General features: G+C 40.7%; 1 pseudogene; it reads left to right on the top strand.

Annotated features, from left to right (window-relative positions):
- Positions 1-4,302: 4,302 nt before the first annotated feature.
- LOC111976214 (peroxisome proliferator-activated receptor gamma-like) lies at positions 4,303-17,597 on the top strand (annotated as a pseudogene).
- Positions 17,598-20,529: the final 2,932 nt, after the last annotated feature.

The following is a 20,529-nucleotide window of genomic DNA, read 5'->3' as shown; positions in this document are numbered from 1 at the left end:
TAGAGCCTTGTGGTCGGAGGCCAAGCAGTTGCCATACCAGACAGTGATGCAACCAGTCAGGATGCTCTCGATGGTGCAGCTGTAGAACCTTTTGAGGATCTGAGGACCCATGCCAAATCTTTTCAGTCWCCTGAGGGGAATAGGTTTTATCGTGTCCTCTTGGTGTGCTTGGACCATGTTAGTTTGTTGGTGAGGTGGACGCAAAGGATCTTGAAGCTCTCAACCTGCTCCACTACAGCCCCGTCAATGAGAATGGGGGCATGCTCGGTCCTCCTTTTCCTGAATGCCTCGATGCCTGTTTTATATAGCAAGCCACGACCATGTGACTCACTGTCTGGAGCGATCCATTTTTGTGAACCGGGTGTTGTACCTAATAAAATGGCCTGTGAGTTTATGTCTACTGTAAGCCTATGGATTTATATGTACTGCTACTCTGAATACAGTTATTTACTTCAATATTCATATGAGAATCATACAATCTCATAAACTAGTCTACAGTAGCCTACATCATTCTACTATTCCAGTCTACCTATGAAATCAGATAATCCCTCAGTGCAACAGGTTTGTGCCCAGTGTTCAGTGAAGAATTACTCCAAAGTCCAACCCCAACTAAATAGTAAAGAACGAGTTGATATCTGTCTCTTATACACATCTAGATGTGTATAAGAGACAGCTCATAAACTAGTCTACAGTAGCCTACATCATTCTACTATTCCAGTCTACCTATGAAATCAGATAATCCCTCAGTGCAACAGGTTTGTGCCCAGTGTTCAGTGAAGAATTACTCCAAAGTCCAACCCGTAAATGGAGGCGGGACGGAAGATGGGAAGCCATGCAGTTCGCGAAGGGAACTTCTGTTATTCAAACACTGGTTGCGTGACCCACATTTAACCTGTCCTATTATTAAGCAACCCCGTGATCAAGAAAAAGGAAGACATATTGCTGAATATGTGAATTAAGCTTCATAAGTGAATAGTGAAGAACGAGTTGATATTTTGTGTTGCAGATCAAGACAGGTAGGCTAAGCTACACCTTCCTTGAATAATTCTGATTGCGTGAGACTGTAGACTGCTATCTAGTTTCAAAAGGTGAACAAGTGCAACTGTCTGTCAAGGCTATTCATGAACACAACTGATAGCGGTTTTAAATCCATCAAAGGCTTTAATTTGTTTCATTTGACAATTTATCTCGACCTATTTGCATAGACATACAAAACCTTTTTGGATTATAATAAGGATTCATTTTGTCAATTTAAATGCTAGCTTGTCTGTAATTCAAACAACATATACGCTACTGTCAACTTTTGACAGTTTGATAAATGTTTAATTTATTCCACCCAAGTTGTCAATTTATACTATTGTATTTTTATTATTATTATTATATTATTATAAAGTAACTGCCTAACTCATTAAAGAAATTGTGTAGTGGTTACTCAAACATCTCCAACAGCCAGTAGAACTCAAATCATAAAAGTGGTACTAACTCATATGTCAATAAGATTTCTTATCTTTTAACATTTTTGAGTACTGTTAACAAATATTAGGTTATTGACTAAATACATATTTATTTATTTGTGTTCTGATAATCTAGTTATTGAGTTTTACAAGTTATGATTATTTAATATTTTAAAGTCAATCTAACATTTATTAAATAAGTTGTTCATACTTGATTCTATTATGTTTTACGTCTTTACTTAAAATAATAAAGTAGTAATAAGACATTTATATTTACGTAAAAAACACTTGATTATCTGTGTTGTGCTGATATAGAATTATTACGTTTTTACAAGTTATTAATTCATAATAGTGGCACGTGGCTCTTTTTTYAAGAATTGTGAGTATTTTAAAATGTTTAGACTTCATGGTACTTTTACACAATATTGTATTAATATTTGAAGAAATAAAAGTATATTTCTAAAATAGTATTAAGCAGTTTGTTTTGCTATGAGGTGTAGTTGATGTGATGAACGGATATCAAATTGACGTTCAATAATGAGAAAAGCCATTCCCACCATCAACTAGGTAATGTTCACCAGTCTTAATGACAGAGGATAATGCAGCATCCTGTAATGCTTACAGCTCTACCTCCAGTTACTGCTAGAAGAATGATCACTGTGCTCAACAATGCTTGCTAAGGCGGGTTAAAATGACAAATTGTCAAATACCTAAAACCATGTTAAACACTAAGACATGACCACTGAAAATGACTAATCAGAACTACTTCCTACTTGAGATTTGTTTTTATGAAGGTTAACAATTTAAGTAGAAGTGACCCTACATTTGTATGTTCACTACAACAAATTTTCCTCTTCAAGTAACTTAAATCGTACATCATTTAATTTAGTCGCAAAAAGCTCATAAAACACATAACAATTAAGTATTTACAACTTTAAAAGATAATCATATGGATGGAGATGTCACTGTATTACTAGAAAGTATTGAATACTGAAATACTTTGAGTTAGGTTACTCGAATGGTTCTAGGCAACGGGTTTCCACAACAAAAAAATTGTTAGCAGAACTAATTACTTTTTACAATGTAGTATCCAGACCTCAATATGATCAGGTGTTCCCTGTTTACCAACTTCTAACACACTAACCTTTTCAATCATACCACTTAGGTAACAAGACTGTTCCACAGGACTTTGTCAGTCTTCTGTTAAGGTATGTGTAGATCATTTATCAGCACTCATCATTAGGGTTGCAAAGGAAGGGTACTGGAAACTTTTCAAGTTTACCAATAAACTACTAGAATTGTTGAATTTTACAAGGATTTTTTGTAATCTATCAGAAGACATCTAGTCACCCCTTTCGGTACTTAAGAATTTTACTGGTGTCTGTAATTGTCTCTGGCCTTCTGTGTATCCTGATCATGTGTAAAATATTTGATAAGATGATTTTCAAATAAAAAATAGGATGACAAAGCAGAAAAACATTATCCTAAATATAAACCATTAACTTAGTGAATACCATTGGTGTTTAATAGGAGGGTTTCAGCATTAAATATCCTTTATACATTATGCAAGACATGTACGTACGCACGCAGATATGCACGCACGCACACACACACAAACACACCCACACATGCTGCCTATGAAAGTTTTCTCATTCATTTTGAAAGACTCGGACTCACTCGATGACCAGGCAGCACAACAATTAACATCTACACTCAGTATAATGTTAATTTTTATTTTTATCGATTATCTTCGGATTTCCCCCCGCGTGCACGCAGGAGGCGGGAGGCACCGAGAGGGAGAAGCCCACGGTTAGAAGAGGGCAGACCAGAGCGGGTAGAGCACGGAGATCGACACAGACAGAGAGAGAGACGACACGAGAGTAGCATGACGCGACGGGATCGAAGAGAGGAGAGCAGGATGAGAGAGAGAGAGCAGATGTAGGCGAGTGAGAGAGCGACAGCAGACGAGAGAATGAGAGAGACCAACGTAGAGAGGAGAGAGACCGCGAGAGCGACGCCCCCCATATACACGTATAACTACACACTGCTCCATGATACACTTGTCTTTTTGTTTCGTGAAAATTCCACTTCTGTTCGTGTACATCGTTTATACTTGTAACATCCTTGTGTATTCGTCCTATTTTCACTTTTGTCCATAATATTCTACCTACCTTCTGCCTCTCCTGGCAATTGTCTCAAACATACCAGGTTTCCCCATGCCCCAAGAGCCAACAGCGCCCTTGAAAGTTGCAATTGAATTTGGAAGAGACGACATCGAGAGAGAGTCCAGAGACGCAGAGAGCAGACTGAGAGAGAGAGAAAGAGAGAGAAGAGCCACAAGAGGTAGTTGTACCCTCCTTGTCAATCTCTCAAAGCGGTCCTTTCCTTTAGATTTAAAGTGACAATGCTGTGCCTGTGTCTCCACCTTTTCTTCACCCTAATGTGTCTAAAGTGGAGAAATGTTCTGAAATGGTACAGTACAGAAAGTTGTGTTGACTTACTGTGGGCGTGTGGAGTTCCTGACCACCGACGGGCCGCTTAGTTAGTTGTTTGCTCTCTTATCTCTTAACACTGCAATAGACTGAATGAAAAAGTGCATTCTGTGTTTGCCCTGAAATCTATGTATAGATCCAAATTAGTGCAAATGTAGAATTAGTACAAATTATTCTTCTTAGTTTTAACAGGCTGAAGTTATAATAATTACACCCATTTATAGCAGCACTGGTAATGAGATGGTTTGCCTCTTCTGTGGTCTCCTTGATAGCTTTTTTATAGTAAATTGAGAGATTCATACTGTTAGTTTGACCTCTTCACTGCTGGTCTTCTTATCCAGAGATGGTGGCCCATAATGAGTTTTTGAGCTGGCACATTGGACCTGGCAGAGTGACAACAGATGAATAGTTCTGACATGAAGACCCTGTCAACCCTGGACCCCTTACTTCTCCTCCCTAGAGCACAGCCTCAACAGTCCCCACCACCACAGCCAGACAGAAACCACTCATTCAACCACAGCTCAGACAGAAACTACTCACTTCACCACAGCCCAGAAGAAACATTCGAAATCACTCATTCAACCACAGCCCAGACATAAATCACTCATTCAAACCACAGCCCAGAATACAATCAATCACTCATTCAACCACCAGCCCAGACATAAACCACTCATTCAACCACAGCCCAGACATAAAACCCACTCATTCAACCACAGCCGGACATAAACCACCTCATTTCAACCACAGCCCAGACATAAACCCACTCATTCACACCACAGCTCCGAACATAAACCACTCATTCAACCACAGCCCAGACATAAACCACTCATTCAACCACAGCCCAGACATAAACCACTCATTCAACCACAGCCCAGACATAAACCACTCATTCAACCACAGCCCAGACAGAAATCACTCATTCAACCACAGCCCAGACAGAAACCACTCATTCAACCACAGCCCAGACAGAAACCACTCATTCAACTACCCATACAACTACACATACAGCGAGTACCAATGTAAGTCTACTGTAAGGGACTTTTACTAAATCTGGCATTTACTAAAGTATAATAACTTAATGATCTATAAATGTAATCTTATGTTAAAGCAATTGCCACACAGTCTTTTCTCTTGCCTGTGATGCTATGTATACAGATGTAGGATCTTAATTTGATCACCCTGTTGCAAGAGAACTTTCCAGCAATGCAGGAAATGTAAAACATGCAGTGTATTTAAGGTTTAAAAAGGCTTCTGAAGTTTGAAAGTTTGACATTTCAGACTTGATTCCCCTACAAAAKATGTAACAACCCCTACAAAAATGTCCATTAATTATAATACACATAATACTTCACATTTCCTATTGCTGCAGGATTATTTTCCTGCTGTAGCAAACTGGCTCAAATGAAGATCCTACATCTGTACCTCATCGTGTTCTCATTTGTCTTTGTTTAGGTTCGTTAAAAGAGGAGTCCATGTCCTCTCTTTGGTCTAGCAACTGTAGCGTTGTCAGACTGTCCAGACCCACTCTTCACTCCAAGTCCCCCACTTACACAGACCCCAGCACTCTGCTCTACATTGACTGCAGAGTGTGTGGGGACACGGCCTCAGGCTTCCACTATGGTGTCCATGCCTGTGAGGGCTGCAAGGTAGGACTGAGACCTACCAACTGAGGTTCTGGTGGCTTGACAGTATGTATGGCTATTGTGTTTGCTTGGAGCTATACAAATGCATTGTTACACATTTGAGGATAAAAACAAAACAAACGTCTTGCTATTTAACCTCCAGGGGGTCATATATTAGTAAGGATTTATCCCTGACACATAAACACTCACCGTAAAACTTGTATTCATGTCAAGCTCACTGTATACATTGATCACATTTCTTTATAAATTCTGTAAAATAATTATAGTCTGTTGTTGCTTTATGATTCTACAATCTACATGTTCTCTGCATWTCTCTTAGGGATTCTTCCGCAGAACCATGCGGTTAAAACTGGTGTATGACCACTGTGATCTGCATTGTCGGATTCACAAAAAGAGCCGGAATAAGTGCCAGTACTGTCGCTTTCAGAAATGTCTGCTTGTGGGCATGTCACACGATGGTAAGCCACTACATTGTTGTGAAAAGTATATTTGCTTACCAAGATTATTAAGGGTCATGATTTGTCATATACAGTGCATTCGGAAAGTATTCAGATCCCTTGACTTTTTCCACATTTTGTTAAATTACAGCCTTATTCTAAAATGTATTAAATTATTTTTTCCCCTCATAAATCTACACACAATACCCCTTAATGACAAAGTGAAAACAGGTTTTTAGAAATGTAAGCACATTTATTACAAATAATAAACTGAAATACCTTATTTAAATAAGTATTCAGACGCTTTTCTARGAGGCTCGAAATTAAGCTCAGGTGCATCCTGTTTCCATTGATCATCCTTTATTTTTTTATTTTTTTATACCTTTATTTAACTAGGCAAGTCAGTTAAGAACAAATTCTTATTTTCAATGACGGCCTAGGAACAGTGGGTTAACTGCCTGTTCAGGGGCAGAACGGCAGATTTGTACCTTGTCAGCGCGGGGATTTGAACTTGCAACCTTTCGGTTACTAGTCCAACACTATAACCACTAGGTAGCATCCTTGAGATGTTCTACAACTTGATTGGAGTCCGCCTGTGGTAAATTCAATTGATTGGACATGATTTGGAAAGGCACACACCTGTCTATATTAAGTCCCACAGTTGACAGTGTATGTCAGAGAAATAACCAAGCCATGAGGACGAAGGAATTGTCTGTAGAGCTCCGAGACAGGATTGTGTTGAGACTCAGATCTGGGGAAGGGTACCAAAAACATTCTGCAGCATCGAAGGTCCCCAAGAACACAGTGGCCTCCATCATTCTTAAATTGAAGAAGTTTGGAATCACCAAGACTCTTCCTAGAGCTGTCCGCCCGGCAAAACTGAGCAATCAGGGGAGAAGGAGGTCACACTGACAGAGCTCCAGAGTTCCTCTGTGGAGACGGGAGAGCCTTCCAGAAGGACAACCATCTCTAAAGCACTCCACCAATCAGGCTTTTATGGTAGAGTGGCCTGACGGAATCCACTCCTCAGTAAAAGGCACATGATAGCCCGCTTGGAGTTTGCCAAAAGGCACCTAAAGGACTCTCAGACCATGAGAAACAAGATTATCTGGTCTGATGAAACCAAGATTGAACTCTTTGGCCTGAATGCCAAGCGTCAAATCTGGAGGAAACATGGCACCATCCCTACAGTGAATCATGGTGGTGGCAGAATCATGCTGTGGGGATGTTTTCAGCGGCAGGGACTGGGAGACTAGTCAGGATTGGGGGAAAGATGAACGGAGCAAAGTACAGAGAGATCCTTGATGAAAACCTGCTCCAGAGCGCCCAGGTCCTCAGACTGGGGTGAAGGTTCACCTTATAACAGGCCAATGACCAGAAGCACACAGCCAAGACAACGCAGGAGTACTTTCGGGACAAGTCTCTGAATGTCCTTGAGTGGCCCGGCCAGAGCCCAGACTTGAACCCGATCCAAAATCTCTGGAGAGACCTGAAAATATATGTGCAGCAACGCTTCCCATCCAATCTGACAAGAGCTTGAGAGGATTTGCAGAGAAGAATGGGAGAAACTCCCCAAATATAGGTGTGTCAAGCTTGTAGAATTATACCCAAGAAGACTCAAGGCTGTAATCGRTGCCGAAGGTGCTTCAACAAAGTACTGAGTGAAGGGTCTGAATACTAATGTACACTACCGATCAAAAGTTTGGGGTCACTTAGAAATGTCCTTGTTTTCCATAAAAACATACATGAAACAAGTTGCAAAATGAATTGGAAATATAGTCAAGACGTTGACAAGGTTATATATAATGATTTTTAATTGAAATAATAATTGTTTCCTTCAAACTTTGCTTTTGTCAAATAATTTGCATCAATTACATCCTTGCAGGCCTTTGGCATTCTAGATGTCAATTTGTTGTGGTAATCTGAAGAGATTTCACCCTATGCTTCCTGAAGCACCTCCCACGAGTTGGATTGGCTTAATGGACACTTTTATGTACCACACGGTCAAGCTGCTCCCACAACAGCTCAATAGGGTTGAGATCCGGTGACTGTGCTGGCCACTCCATTATAGACAGATACCAGCTGACTGCTTCTTCCCTAAATAGTTATTGCGTAGGTTTTAGCTGTGCTTTGGGTCATTGTCCTGTTGTAGTAGAACCTTGGCTCCAATTAAGTGCCATCCACAGAGTATGGCATGGTGTTTTGCGAAATGGAGTGATAGCCTTCCTTCTTCAAAATCCCTTTTACCCTGTAGAAATCTCCCACTTTACCACCACCAAAGCACCCCCAGACCAGCACATTGCCTCCGCCATGCTTGAAAGATGGTGACAAGCACTTCTCCAGCATCTTTTCATTTTTTCTGCGTCTTACGAATGTTCTTCTTTGTGATCCGAACACCTCAAACTTAGATTAGTCTGTCCATAACACTTTTTTCCAATCTTTCTCTGTCCAGTGTCTGTGTTATTTTGCCCATCTTAATCTTTTATTTTTATTGGCCAGTCTGAGATATGGCTTTTTCTTTGCAACTCTGCCTAGAAGGCTAGCATCCCAGGGTTGCATCTTCACTGTTGACGTTGAGACTGGTGTTTTGCGGGTACTATTTAATGAAGTTGCCAGTTGAGGACTTGTGAGGCGTCTGTTTCTCAAACTAGACACTCTAATGTACTTGTCCTCTTGCTCAGTTGTGCACCGGGGCCTCCCACTCCTCTTTCTATTCTGGTTAGAGACAGTTTGCGCTGTTCTGTGAAGGGAGTAGTACACAGCGTTGTACGAGATCTTCAGTTTCTTGGCAATTTCTCGCATGGAATAGCCTTCATTTCTCAGAACAAGAATAGACTGACGAGTTTCAGAAGAAAGTTATTTGTTTCTGGCCATGTTGAGCCTATAATCGAACCCACAAATGCTGACGCTCCAGATACTCAACTAGTCTAAAGAATGCCAGTTTTATTGCTTCTTTAATCAGAACAACAGTTTTCAGCTGTGCTAACATAATTGCAAAAGGTCAATTAGCCTTTTAAAATGATAAACTTGGATTAGCTAACACAAGGTGCCATTGGAACACAGGAGTGATGGTTGCTGATAATGGGCCTCTGTAGGCCTATGTAGATATTGTCACGCCCTGACCTTAGTTATCTATGTTTTCTTTATTATTTTGGTTAGGTCAGGGTGTGACGAGGGTGGGTATTCTTGTTTGTATTGTCTAGGTTTTTTTGTATGTCTAGGGGTTTTGGTAAGTCTAGGTAAATGTATGTCTATGGTGGCCTGAATTGGTTCCCAATCAGAGGCAGCTGTTTATCGTTGTCTCTGATTGGGGATCATATTTAGGTTGCCATTTTCCCTTTTGGTTTTGTGGGTTCTTGATCTATGTTTAGTTGCCTGTCTGCACTATCCATATTAGCTTCATGGTTCGTTTTGTTATTTTGTTTGTTTTGTTCAGTGTTCGTTCTTTAATCAAGAAGAATGTACGCTTACCACGCTGCGCCTTGGTCTCCTCCCTACGACTGCCGTGACAGATATTCCATAAAAATCTGCCGTTTCCTACAACATTAACAATGTCTACACTGTATTTTTTATCAATTTGATGTTATTTTAATCGACAAAAAATTTGCTTTTCTTTCAAAAACAAGGACATTTCTAAGTGACCCCAAACTTTTGAATGGAAGTGTAAATGTGATATTTCAGTTTTCTTTTTTATTAATTTGCAATAACATGGACTCTTAACAACATAATGAAACTTTGTTGCTCCAAGGCAACGCCCCCCTCCCTGCAGCACCAGCACACATTGAAATAGAATGAATAGAATGGGTTTGGAACCTCTAATCATGGCAATTTGACTGGTAAACTCATGGGTACACTCGCAATGGCTGCATGGTATTGGGATTTATACAATGGGTGGGTCTAATACTGAATGCTGATTGGTTAGTTAAAACTGCATTCCAGCCGATCTCTATTCCACAAGTTGCCACTGGCTAAATTTATGTTGTTAAAATGCCTATTTACTCTGTTCCATCTGACTGTGTAATCCACTGTCTCATCAGCCCAGCCAAGCAACATATAAACTTGATCTCCACTGTAAAAAGCATCTAGACATTATCTCACATTTCTTTTTGACTAACATTTCATTTTCAACAGCAGAGATTTGTATAAACCTTGCTGTCTGTCTCTCCGACACTTGCAAAATTGAAACAATATTAAAATGAGATCTCCAGCTGTCCCATAGTAATGAATGTGTCGGGAGTCGGGATGAGACAGACAGGCAGGCAGCGTTTCTCAGCCAGTTGAAATCATGAATAAACTGGCATCATTTTTATGGATATATACAAAAAATATTTWAAAAATGTGTGGAAAAAATGTAAAATGAAACACAGCTAATTTGACGTCTTTCCAGCTTCAGTTTGAAGTGATCATGTTACTGTAGCTGTGTTGTTGGCTAGCTACTTTGAACAACAGTGTCCTGACGAGAGAGCACATTTTCTATGCCAGGCGAAGTCGTGCCTCATTAGCTCATTGTTATGGATGTACAGTATCCAAATAAATGTCACAAGAAAACAGCTTAAACAAATGCAAAATTTTGACTTTGTCTCAGACCTAACAACAATATATCCTCCAAACATCGACTTCTCTAGCATTATCACTTAAGCAATCATTTGTTTGGAGGATATATTGGCACGGTTTGTCAGCCCTCAACAAACAACCCCCGTGCCAATATATCCTCCWAACACCAAACACCGGCTTCTCGGACATTATCACTTAAGCAATCATTTCCATGGTAATGTAGAATGTTCATTCAAATGATTGCTTCAGTGATGTTAACTGATGTGGCTCATACAATGGAATGTATTTTGTCTAATGTAAGTTGAGTTGAATCAACAAATCACAGCACATATTGATGGGTACACTTTCTGCTTTTACTTCCTGCTTTGCTTCTATGGGTGCACTCGCAATGGCCGCCAGTCCACCCATTATGCCATTATTGACTTGAATGGGGACACTCGTTTTATTCATTATATTTCTATGGCAGCACAGTCAGGAGCGGAGTAGAGAAGAAAATGTGCGTCTTTATTTTTTGTTGCTATTCGATCGGTTATAAAGGTGACACAGTCATTTGGCTGACCAATGACCAAAATTCCAAAATTCCATGACTGTCACAGCATTAATCAAGGGTGTTAAACATATTCAATGTGAACTGTTTCAACAGCAGGTGTCTGTCTGAAACCGGGCCTTAAGTCTTTGGAGAGGTTTCTACACAGCAGGATGAAGTATATTCCTTCTTTAGCCAACGTCTTTGTCATTGTATTGTTTGGGCAGCCAGTGACGTGTAGCATTATTCAATACAGAAAGAGTCTGACTGGCACCCAGGCTAGAATATAATGATTCTGATGTCCCCACGCAGCCATCCGCTTCGGCCGGATGCCCCAGGAGGAGAGAGAGAAGCTGCTTGCTGAGTTTATGGATGTGTCCCCCAGGAGCCCCGAGTCAGCGGACTTGAGAGCCTTGTCCAGACAGCTGTGTCTGTCCTATCACAGACACTTTCCCCTGACCAAGAGCAGGGCCAGAGCCATCCTGTCTGGGAAGACCCACGGAAACTCAGTTAGGGCCCAATTGTTACTTGAGATACTGTACAACTACATGCACATAATCTTTAAAGTTTTGCATAAATTATGCATTGATGTCAATGGAACATTTGTAATATGAGTCAGAACAGAGCCATTGAAAGCCACTTGACCTCTTTCTCTCTCACACACACCAGACATTTGGTTCTGTATATTTGAATATCACAGTTTTTGGTAAATGCACTCTGTCCTGATTAACTGGTAGCAAAATATCAGTGTACAGTAGGAAGCAGTAATATTGTGTCATCTCAGCTTGTCTAAGAGGAAATAACTAATAGACAGTTATTTATACTTTAGAGAAGCAGATATATATTCACTAACCTAAAAGTCAGGATTTTAATGTATCTTTTATTTCCTAGTTAGATTAACCCGTTGTGCACCCAGCAAGGGGCCTAATACTGAATCACTACAAATTGCCAAGAGAATGAATGGCAATGGATGGCAATGCTTCATAATACATTGTTTTTAAGGGATGTCTCTCTTTCCTTCCAGCCGTTTGTCATCCATGACATGAAGTCCCTGACAGCGGGTCAGGACTTTATAAACAGTAGACAGTTCCCTTTCCTGGAGCAGCAGAGGTCTGTCCTGCCCCCTCAAGAGCCTGCTGGGGAGCTGGAACTCTCCTTTTTCCGGCAGGTTCAGTTCCGCACCGTCGAGGCTGTACGAGAAATCATAGAGTTTGCCAAGAGCATCCCTGGGTTCACAGAGCTGGACATGAATGACCAGGTGACCCTGCTGAAGTACGGGGTCATCGAGGTCATGTTGATCATGCTGGCGCCGCTGATGAACAAGGACGGCACACTGTTCGCCTACGGACAGATCTTCATGACCCGGGAGTTCCTCAAGAGTCTGAGGAAGCCATTCTGTGAGATGATGGAGCCAAAGTTTGAGTTTGCGGTAAAATTCAACGTGCTGGAGCTGGACGATAGTGATACGGCGCTCTTCCTCGCTGTCATCATCCTCAGTGGAGGTGATGTTTTTCCGTTTTACATTTATGCATTTACAGTTGAAGTCGGAAGTTTACATACACATAAGTTGGAGTCATTAAAACTTGTTTTTCAACCGCTCCACAAATGTATTGTTAACAAACTATAGTTTTGGCAAGTCGGTCAGGACATCTACTTTGTGCATGACACAAGTCATTTTTCCAACAATTGTTTACAGACAGAATTAATTTCATTATAATTCACTGTATCACAATTCCAGTGTGTCAGAAGTTTACATACACTTGACTGTGCCTTAAACAGCTTGGAAAATTATTGTCATCAAATCAAATCAAATGTTTTTATAGCCTTCTTACATCAGCTGATATCTCAAAGTGCTTGTAAAAGAAACCCAGCCTAAAACCCCAAACAGCAAGCAATGCAGGTGGCTTTAGAAGCTTCTGATAGGCTAATTGACATAATTTGAGTCAATTGGGGGTGTACCTGTGGATGTATTTCAAAGCCTACCTTCAAACTCAGTGCCTCTTTGCTTGACATCATGGGGAAATCAAAAGATATCAGCCAAGACCTCAGGGAAAAAATTGTAGACCTCCACAAGTCTGGTTCATCCTTGGGAGTAATTTCCAAATGCCTGAAGGTACCACGTTCATCTGTACAAACAATAGTACGCAAGTATAAACACCATGGGACCACACAGCCATCATACCGCTCAGGAAGGAGACATGTTCTGTCTCCTAGAGATTAATGTACTTTGGTGCGAAAAGTGCAAATCAATCCCAGAACAACAGCAAAGGACCTTGTGAAGATGCTGGAGGAAACAGGTACAAAAGTATCTATATCCACAGTAAAACGAGTCATATATCGACATAACCTGAAAGGCCGCTCAGTAAGGAAGAAGCCACTGCTCCAAAACTGCCATAAAAAAGCCGGACTACAGTTTGCAACTGCACATGGGGACAAAGATAGTACTTTTTAGAGAAATGTCCTCTGGTCTGATGAAAGAAAAATAGAACTGTTTGGCCATAATGGCCATCATTATGTTTGGAGGAAAAGGGGGAGCCTTGCAAGCCGAAGAACACCATCCCAACCGTAAAGCACGGGGGTGGCAGCATCATGTTGTGGGGGTGCTTTTCTGCAGGAGGGACTGGTGCACTTCACAAAATAGATGGCATCATGAGGATGGAAAATTATGTGGATATATTGAAGCAAGATTTCAAGACATCAGTTAGGAAGTTAAAGCTTGGTCGCAAATGGGTCTTCCAAATGGACAATGACCCCAAGCATACTTCCAAAGTTGTGGCAAAATGGCTTAAGACAACAAAGTCAAGGTATTGGCGTGGCCATCACAAAGCCCTGACCTCAATCCTATAGAAAATGTGTGGGCAGAACTGAAAAAGTGTGTGGAAGCAAGGAGGCCTATAAACCTGACTCAGTTACACCAGCTCTGTCAGGAAGAATGGGCCAAAATTCACCCAACTTATTGTGGGAAACTTGCGGAAGGCTACCCGACACGTTTGACCCAAGTTAAACAATGTAAAGGCAATGCTACCGCATACTAATTGAGTGTATGTAAACTTCTGACCCACTGGGAATGTGATGAAAGAAATAAAAGCTGAAATAAATCATTCTCTCTACTATTATTCTAACATTTCACATTCTTAAGATAAAGTGGTGATCCTAGCTGACCTAAGACAGGGAATTTTTACTAGGATTGAATGTCAGGAATTGTGAAAAACTAAGTTTAAATGTATTTGGCTAAGGTGTATGTAAACTTCCGACTTCAACTGTATGTTAGATAGATGCGGTAAAGAGGTCAATGGATGTCATGCCAAACGCGTTGGGGAAAGATGCCGTGGGGAAAATGTCCAGAATCTTCTCATTGCCCCCTAGCAAAATTAGCCTACCTTAATTAAGGCTATTGTTTAAACAGTATGTGTATTTCACACTATGTTGAGGTAAACATCGGAGTATATTGCTTGTATGCATGTCAACCCCAATACATGTTCATGTCATCGTCACCAATCAACTGCATTGCAGTTCAAAATTACTTTGGCTACCACCACCGATTTCTGTATGCTAGCTATTCTACCAGCTTATACAAACCGGATTTAGCATTTAGCAGTCACTTTTTCTAAACCTGAAAAGGAACTTCTAAATGTTATGCAGCAAAAAGAGCCATATATATCAAAATCAGGCTTTAGTAACCACATTMTGGGCCTGTTCAGAACGGATTTGACGAATATCCACTTTGTTTGATCAGATTTGTTGATTGTGCATCAATATGGCATCCTTCTTTTATCCCCAACGGTCTGCCTTCCATTGACCTCAACTGTAGGATTAGGTGTTTTATTGCTCTGTGATGGCTTGATTGGGCTTGAGACCAGATATAAAACAATGGTGACCTATTTTATGCTGTATCATTTCAATTGACCTTGGACTTTGCTCATCAGGACATTGCAACTTCAGATCATTTGATGTATATGGTATGTCCAATCTTCCTCTATTTCCCTCTCTCTCCTCTTGCACTTTCCACACTCTGGTGACCTCTAACCTTGACCTTGTTGTGCTCTACTCTAGACCGTCCAGGCCTGGTGAATGTGAAACCCATCGAGGACCTCCAGGAGGTAGTACTGCAGGCCTTGGAGCTGCAGTTGAAGACCATCCACCCAGACTGCCCCCAGCTGTTTGCCAGGCTGCTGCAGAAGATGACCGATCTGCGACCGCTGGTGGCTGACCACGTCCGCCTCATCCACCTGCTCAAGAAGCAGGAGCTGGAGATGTGTCTGCACCCCCTACTACAGGAAATCATGAGGGACCTGTACTAGAGTAGTGGGAGACTCAGTTTAACAGCTATGAAGAAAAGAAGACTATACACTGTACAGCAGTGGAGGCTGCTGAGGGGAGGACTGCTCATAATAATGGCGCAAATGGAATCAAACACATGGAAACTGCATTTAACCCAACCCTCTAAATCAGAGAGGTGCGGAGGGCTGCATTAATCAACATCCACGTCATCTGTGCCGATGGAACAGTGGGTTAACTGCCTTGCTCAGGGGCAGAGCGACAGATTTTACCTTGTCAGCTCTGGGATTCAATCCAGCAACCTTTTGGTTACTGGCCCAATGCTCCTACCCGCCAGGCTACCTGCTGCCCATATTGGTGGTACCACCAACATCCTGTGCTATACAGTACAGTTTTATCCAACTAGTGTGTTTATTATAACAATATGCAGAACCTTATAGGTCTTTATCTAGCCAGATCTGTTGGTGCTTTGGCCAACTAGTGTGTTTATTATAACAATATGCAGAACCTTATAGGTCTTTATCTAGCCAGATCTGTTGGTGCTTTGGTCAACTCTTCTGTGTCATGTATATCATAGCAGCAATAGTCACTGAGACCAGGCTAGTTTTCATCAGGCTCTCAGTTAAAGCAAATGTCTGGCTTCACAGGTGACCTCCATGACAAGTGAGAGTCTGTTTTCTTGGGACGTGTTGTTTAATAGAAGGATCTGTGAACTCTATTTAAACAATAAGGCACGAGGAGGTGTGGTTTATGGCCAATATACCACGGCTAAAGGCCTGGATACAGCCATTAGCAGTGGTATATTGGCCACATACCACAAACCCCCGAGGTCCCTTATTGCTATTATAAACTGGTTACCAACGTAATTTGAACAGTAAAAATAAATGTTTTGTCATACCAGTGGTATACGGTCTGATATATCACGGCTTTCAGCCAATCAGCATTCAGGGCCCAACCACCCAGTTTATAATACATTATGAATGATTCATTACTGAGCTTCCTACCGTCTTGCTGTAACTGCAGCTATTCTGTCTCCTACCATGCTTTTTAATTAAAGGGATGAAAGGAGAATTGCTTTTAATTACAGGACATTTATTGGGGCATCCTACAATAAAATAAGCCGATACCTACAGGTGTTATATACTGTGAAACACAATGTGTGTTATCGTAATACATTGTTCATGATGTAATTTCTTTATGTATGTTTCCATGTGTAACGGATGTGAAATGGCTAGCTAGTTAGCGGGTACGCGCTACTAGCATTTCAATCAGTTACGTCACTTGCTCTGAGACTTAAGTAGGGTTTCCCCTTGCTCTGCAAGGGCCGTGGCCTTTGTGGAGCGATGGGTAACGATGCTTCGTGGGCGACCGTTGTTGATGTGTGCAGAAGGTCCCTGGTTCGCGCCCGTGTCTGGGCGAGGGGACGGTTTAAAGTTATACTGTTACACATGTCTTTGAAGCATATTTGAGAGGTTAGATGAGTGTGAAAACGTCTATTAGTTTCCATTTCCTCAACTTCACCCCCTCTAAACATTTCAGTGTATAATGTAACATGTATTACCATGGAAATATGCTATCCTGTGTTATCTATAAATCACCTGTATAAACAATACTAATATCCTTCCTAATAAATACTTAAAGTACATTTTAATGTTGCCATCTGGTGGTGAATATGTCAGAGATGCCATCACTTCATGATGTTATGCAATGTCTTGATATACCACTGTTGCTGAGGCAAAACGTGTCGGTGCTCATGTTAAGGTAACGATTGGCACGTGTTTTTCTGTTGCTCACTAGATAAACGAGATTTCAGTCTTGGAGGTGTTTCCTGGCCGATTCCGCGTTTGGTTAATGATGTTTGTTCCCGATGAGCCACTGTAGACGCAGAAGCCGATTTCACTTCCTCAAAATCCGCAGAATGAATCTATGATAACTCATGAAATCGGTAATAAATGTTAACGTTTTTGCTGATTAAATTTTAGTTGCCCAATTTTACATCTAACTAAGATGTTTGGTGCAGTATTTCTCAAGTTAATAAATGTGCGGTGTGTTGTCTTATGTAAACAGTCGGAGCTGCTGGGCATGTCTGTCTCACTGTATGCTATTGGATAGAGAACAATCGCCGCAGCTGTTCACCCCATGTTAGTGGGCAAATGGACATCGTCAAATAAAAACCCAACCAACCCGTTGTGTTGCACGGATGTTACAAACTCCATATTAGACGAGACTGACTTTATGACCAAAATTATCCTATTTACACTTTAGTACATTTTGACACTAGAATAACTGTTTCTGACTCATATTGATGCTACAAAGGCAGTTTTCAAAGGGATTCGTTGCTGTGATTATTGCTATACATAGTGTATTCTATCTACAATGAGATATGACATGGTTAAAATTCTTTAGTTTATTCAAAACATAATTGGGGAAATGGTACAATAGTTATTTTGCCACAGTAAATTAATGTGCAGCACAGGTAGCAGACTTGCAGTACACTTATCTACAGGGTTATAATCTTTATATATGTTGTATAAGTGTCTATCTTTTGAATATTTATTTTAATGTTGATGCCCAAAGTCAAAGTCATCGTGATTTCTTATAGACTAACATGCCTTGTCTGCACAGGGAACATACACTTTGATTGACAGTTATTGTTTTGAGTGAACCGCATCCTTACCAGTCAGTAGCAACAAAGAATGGAAGGTGTTGAACACTTACGCAAATTAGTTTAACTTAATTTTATTAAAATAACATAAAATAAACAACATTCTCAGGTTTACAATAAAAAAGAAATGTACCTCCTGAAAGAGACATGGCAGACAAAATGCAAATTAGATTTCAAATAATTGTTTAAATATTAAAGACAATTGCCCAATATCCAGCTCATGATGGTTTACCCAAAGAGAAGGCTGATTAAAATGTGTGGGTAACTACTGATCAGAACACTCTGCAAAGCCATGAACCAATCACATGGACCGTAGAAACATAGCCATTGCGTTTGTTAAAATGTTCAAATAAAAATCAATCAGTCATGCTTGACAAGTTATGTTTTCCAGAATTAAGGAAAAAAATGATAAAAGCATGAAGATGAAGACATTGATAATAATTTCAAATCTCTATCTGATTTAAGACTATGTACAATCAAATACCCCTGCAAACCCAATAGATGGATCACAATGTTTTTGATAAGAATCATCCTAGAAGGTGGTTGTCCAGGGTGTCTTGGTCTAGGCTTCATCTCCTCTTCAGGCAGGTCAGCTTAGAGAATATCTTCTTCATAAGAAAGTAGGGCAGTCAGTCCTGTCAGACAGAAAGGTGTGCTTCACAGCTCAGAGATAGAGAGCCTCTTATTTCACTCTCTCTCAGGCATTTCCTTCACTGTCTCTGCCTCTCTGTCCCCAGGTTGGTGTGCTTTCTTTCACATATTTACATGTTACACTAACTGCATTGCCACTTTGTCCATTGCACCCATTTTAGCAATGGAGAAAATTACAGTAGGCCTCTGATTAACCCTATKATTTGCATGAATTTCATTCACCATCAATCATCTCCAACCCAATGGGTAGTCAATATTTTTCTCTTCTCTCCATACCAAAACAGTCACTGGAAAAACTCAGTCAGTGACTGAAATCCCATATTGATCCCATCCACCGTTACTGTCAGAGGATTCCTTTTACCCCCAGTCACTCCTCTTTTTCTACGCCATACAATGCCTTGCAAAAGTATTCATCCCCTTTGCATTTTCCTATTTTGTTGCATTATAACCTGTAATTTAAATAGATTTGTATTTCATATAATGGAAATACACAAAATAGTCCAAATTGGTGAAGTGAAAAGAAAAAAATAACTTGTTAAAAAAACTAACAAAAAACAAATAAACTGGTGCAAACAATTACCTTCAGAAGTCACATAATTTGTTAAATAAAGTCCATCTGTGTGCCTCTCTAAGTGTCACATGATCTGTCACATGATCTCAGTATACATACACCTGTTCTGAAATGCCCCAGAATCTGCAACACCATTAAGCAAGGGGCACCACCAAGCAAGCGGCACCATGAAGACCAAGGAGCTCTCCAAACAGGTCAGGGACAAAGTTGTGGAGAAGTACAGATCAGGGTTGGGTTATAAAAAAATATCTGAAACTTTGAACATCCCACAGAGCACCATTTAATCCATTATTAAAAAATGGAAAGAATATGGCACCACAACAAACCTTCCAAGAGAGGGCCGCCCACCAAAACTCACAGACCAGACAAGGAGGGCATTAATCAGAGAGGCAACAAAGAGACCAAAGATAACCCTGAAGGAGCTGCAAAGCTCCACAGCGGAGATTGGAGTAACTGTCCATAGGACCACTTTAAGCCGTACACTCCACAGAGGTGGGCTTTTCGGAAGAGTGGCCAGAAAAAAGCCATTGCTTAAAGAAAAAAAATAAGCAAACACGTTTGGTGTTCGCCAAAAGGCACTCCKCAAACATATGGAAGAAAGTAATCTGGTCACAAGACTAAAATGTAGCTTTTTGGCCATCAAGGAAAACGCTATGTCTGGCGCAAACCTAATACCTCTCATCACCCTGAGAACACCATCCTCACAGTGAAGCATGGTGATGGCAGCATCATGCTGTGGGGATGTTTTCATCAGCAGGGACTGGGAAACTGGTCAGAATTGAAGGAATGATGGATGGCTCTAAATACAGGGAAATTCTTGAGGGAAACCTGTTTCAGTCTTCCAGAGATTTGAGACTGGGACAGAAGTTCACCTTCCAGCAAGGACAATGACCCTAAGCATTACTGCTAAAGCCAACACCTGAGTTGGTATAAGGGGAACATTTTTAATGTCTTGAAGATGGTCAAGCCCAGACCTCATTCCAAATTTGAGAATCTGTGGTATGACTTGAAGATTGCTGTTTCAATCACCCATCCCAAGAAGGCAGTTCTTTCCCTTGAAGAACTGTGGCAAAAATCCAGTGGCTAGACGTGCCAAGCTTATAAGACAGTACCCAAAGACTTGCAGCTGTAATTACTGAAAAGGTGGCTCTACAACGTATTGACTTTGGGGGGGGTGAATAGTTAGGCACGCTTCAAGCGTTTCATTTCTTTTGTTCTTATTTCTGTGTTTGGTTTCACAACAAAAAGTATTTGCATC

The sequence above is a fragment of the Salvelinus sp. IW2-2015 genome, linkage group LG17, assembly GCF_002910315.2.
Source record: "Salvelinus sp. IW2-2015 linkage group LG17, ASM291031v2, whole genome shotgun sequence".
Classification (NCBI taxonomy): Eukaryota; Metazoa; Chordata; class Actinopteri; order Salmoniformes; family Salmonidae; genus Salvelinus; species Salvelinus sp. IW2-2015.
Note: the sequence above shows the minus strand (reverse complement) of the source record. Positions and strands in the feature narration are given on the sequence as shown.